Source organism: Pollachius pollachius, assembly GCF_949987615.1.
Source record: "Pollachius pollachius genome assembly, chromosome: 10".
Lineage (NCBI taxonomy): Eukaryota > Metazoa > Chordata > Actinopteri > Gadiformes > Gadidae > Pollachius > Pollachius pollachius.
Window position 1 is genome coordinate 10,829,648 of NC_136943.1, and position 4,245 is coordinate 10,833,892.

At 44.9% G+C, this 4,245-nt stretch overlaps 1 protein-coding gene across 1 annotated transcript in view; it reads left to right on the top strand.

Annotated features, from left to right (window-relative positions):
• The window catches only part of LOC307081132 (connector enhancer of kinase suppressor of ras 2), a gene marked incomplete at both ends in the record, with an annotated part of 51,176 nt that overhangs the window by 33,615 nt on the left and 13,316 nt on the right, over positions 1-4,245 (top strand). The window lies entirely within an intron of this gene.

Genomic DNA, 4,245 nt, shown 5'->3' on the forward strand with positions numbered 1-4,245 from the left:
CGGGGGTGTGTGCGTGTGTGTGTGTGTGTGTGTGTGTGTGTGTGTGTGTGTGTGAGTGTGTGTGTGTCTGTGTGTGTGTGTGGTGGGGGGTGGCCTCTCGGCCAGGGCTCTTTGTAGGGATGCGTCTCGCTTGTCAACCCGCTTGTTCCACGGCAGCTATTTATATCCCAGTGCATTAGGCTAATTCATCTACATGTTACATGCATGCTTTGATCTCAGCTCAGCGCTTTGGTGCTCGGGCTTTGGCTTCTTTGGCTCTCTTTGTTTCTTGCACTATTGTTCTTATTCTGGCTATTCCCTTCTTTCCCTTCTGCTCTCTCTCTGTTTCATTATTGATCTCTCTCTCGCTGGCTCTTTAACTCTCTCTCCCTCTCCATCTCTCTCTGTCTTTCTCTCTCTCTCTCTCTCTCTCTCTCGCTCTCACTCTCTCACTCTCTCTCTCTCTCTCTCTCTCTCTCTCTCTCTCTCTCTCTCTATCTTCCTCTCTCTCTCTCTTTATGGGTTTTGCTTTCTTCCAAGGCAATTATTACTGTGTATTGTATGTGTGTGTGTGGGATTTGTGATATGAGCATATTGTAATGTGCTAATATGAAACAAGGCCATTGGTTGTCCTTAATCAATAGCTTGTTCGCAGCCTGTTGGTAACTCTGACGTAGCCTGGATGTAACATCTAGGTAGTCTGTGCATAGCCTGTATGTAGCCCAAAATAGAATGCACATAGCACATAGCCTGTATGTAGCATGGCCATAGCCTGAATGTAGGATGGACATAGCCTGTATGTAGCCTGTATGTAGCCATTATGTAGGATCATTAGTAACAAGATAAAGTACATTTTCTGAAGGAATCGCATCATGTCAAATCTTCATTCTCAGTGCCATCAGAACAGCAGTACAGGGAGTGTTTTAGCGTCACTGCCCCGGACGAAAGATCACACCATGAGCACACAGATCAGAGGGTAAAGGGAATGTTTTAGCCTTGTTCTTTCTCTCTCTCTCACAGAAAGATTCGAGTGCTTAATTATTCAAAAGCCGCTACAGGAAGCTTCACGCTGTCTCTGCAACAAGAGACGCTTCTCAGCAGATATATAGAACATAATTCAGTGCATCCAAAATATCTCCCGGAAAGCAATGTGCGTGTGTGTGTGTGTGTGTGTGTGTGTGTGTGTGTGTGTGTGTGCTTGTGTGTGTGCGCTGTGTATGTGTGTGTGTGTGTTTGTGTGTGTGTGTGTGTGTGTGTGTGTGTGTGTGTGTGTGTGTGTGTGTGTGTGTGTGTGTGTGTGTGTGTGTGTGTGTGTGTGTGCACGTTTGAGTGTATTTACATGCTCAGAACTAAGAGCGGCCGATTATGAATACTCCTTCACAGGTGACGGGGTGCGGCAGTGACCATAAGGTACACTACATGTTATGGCTAATGTTGTTATTGGAGAGCTGGAAATCACATCTGTATGACAGTGTAATATAACACTGTGTTCCTATGAACCAGGGGTTCTTCAGCATCTCATGACGGGACCCAAAAGACCAGATAACAAAAGGGTCACCAATTCCAGAGTGTGTCGACCCACCTCTCAACTTGATCGTGACCCATTTTAAACTATTCTGTCCCATTCTCCTCACCTTTCAAAACGGTCCTAATGGACATTAAAACCCATTAGAGCAAAAATAAATGTACAATGTGCAAACAATTTATTAGCTAGTAGCATGTGTGGGAGTGTCTTTGTGTCTGAATGTCTGCCTGTCGACAGAATCTGTGTGAGTTTGTGTATTTGTGTGTACTGCCTTTTTGTCTAATATGGTTGCTTACAGACACATCTATCACTAGTATTTGCGCTTTTTCCATGCTTGTCCATCTGTATGTATCAACACAAGTATTTGTGTGTGTGTGTGTGTGTGTGTGTGTGTGTGGGTGCATCTCTATAGGACTGGAAGATCTCTCTCTGTTATCATTACTACAGCTCCCTTGTGAAGCAAAATAACTAGGTCACTTTGCCCTGTGTGCTGGGTTTGGACACATTTATCTTGCATACACAAACATACAGGAAAACACACAGCCACAAACACAAAGACATACACACACACATTCAGGCACAGACACAAGGGGAACGTGTCTACACACACATTCATGCACAGGCATGCACTCGCAAATGTGTGCAAACATGTGCAATCACACACACATGGATGCACACATGTGCAAATCTAAGCCTGGATTTTGAGGCTCCATTTTACGGCTGTGAAGTTGAGCCCAAATGTGGCAGGCATTCAGCAAGATTACATCCGAATCCACAAAGGAAACAATTTATCTGCGCAAATCATCCTGCGATTCCCGTTCCAAATCCTTCCATGGCTACTTCTCTGAGTCCTCACTCCTTCTGTCCATCCCTCTATCTGTCTCTCTGTCTCTGTTTTCTCCATCTGTATCTCTCAAACTCTCTATCTATCTCAGCCTGTAGCCCTTTTTTCTTTCCCGTCTCATCACTCTCTCTCTCCCTTTGTTCGCCTGGCTGTCTCAGATCCATGCGTGAATATATGCCTCAGTGTTTTCCAATGCCGGAGACAGTGGGAGAGAAAGAGCTTGTGAGAGGCAGACATGGAGAGAAAGAGACAGGATTGACATGAAGAGAAGTTGGAGTGATGGTGAAGCTGCTGTGCAGTACCGTGCGCGGCCATGTGCACGTGTGATGTTGTCCTTACGATCACAGCCCTGTGCTGTGTACTTCATGTACTGTACGTGCTATACGACAATATGTACTTTATGTTCTATTGGCTATGCGCGGTGTACTGTGTTCTAACCACCATCCATGCGAGGTGTTCTATGTAATGTACGCTTTTTACTGTGTACTATATACTATGTTCTATGTACTATGTGCTTTGTCCTGTTAAGTATGTACTTTACGCTGTGTACTGTGTACTGTGCACTTTGTACTGTGTACGGTGTACAGTGTACAGTGTATTATGTACTGTGTAGTCTGTACTATATTCAGTGTGTTACTTGCTATGCACTGTGTTCTATGTACTGTGTACTGTATACTAAGCACTATGTGTTGTGTACTGTGTACGATGTACTATGTACCACTTATGGTGAACTTTTGTTCTGAATACTACGAAATATAAATAGTACTGTGTACTGTGTACTATGTACTATGACCTGTTTAGTGTGTACTGTGTTCTGCATACTATACATATTAATGCATGCTGAAGGGCACCTCCAACATGACATGTTCTAAAGTTACCCCCCTGACAATGTTGTTCTGTTCATACGTGCTCAGAACTAGGAGCGGCCGATTATGAATTCTCCTTCACGGGTGAGGGGGTTTAGGCAGGGACCATAAGGTGCACTACATGTTATCGCTAAAGTTGTTGTTGGAGAGCTGAGAATCACATAGTCTGTATAACAGTATCTAAGTATCTAACAGTATAAAAGAACACTGTGTTCCTATAAATCAGGGGTTCTTCAGCTTCTCATGCCGGGACCCAAAAGACTCAGGGATAAGGAAAAGGTCACCAATCCCTGAGTGCTCTGAGTGTTCTGTATGTGTCAGGCCACGACCCACCTTTCAACTGGATCCTGACCCATTTCAAACTATTCTGTCCCTTACTCCTCACCCCTTTGCACGTACGTGCAAACTATTTATTTGCTGGTTACGTGTGTGAGTGTGTGTGTGCGTGCTTGTGTGTGTTTACCTTGGTGTGTGTGTGTGCTTGTGTGTTTGTATGTGTGTGCATGCATATGTGTGTGTGTGTGTGTGTGTGTGTGTGGTGTGTGTGTGTGTGTGTGTGTGTGTGTGTGTGTGTGTGTGTGCATGTGTGTGTGTGTGTGTCGGTGTGTCCGTGTGTATGTTTGAGGCAGGTGGTGGGGTCAGCGGGTCAGCCCCTGTATGATGGGGCATTTTAAAATGGACCCAACAGGGAGATGTTTGAAGTGCTCTAAACCACGAATCCTCCAGAAACCAAGCCTCTCTCTCGCTCTCTCTCTCTCTCTCTCTTTCTCTCAAACGTCTGTTTTCTCCCCCCCTCTCCTTCACTCTCCTGCCTTACTCTCCCTTGTTCATGCGGGCAACAGTGGGTTGTAATCACTAAATTACTATTTTCACTCTCTGCTCCATTCACCACAGCCCAGCCCTTCCCCCTCCATTCCGACCATCTATTGCTCTCTCTTTCTTCATCCTGTTTTGTAATTTCTTTGGCTTTCTTTTTCCTCTGTGCAGCCCTCCCCCCCCACTCCTTTCTCTTTTTTATTATTTATTGTGGA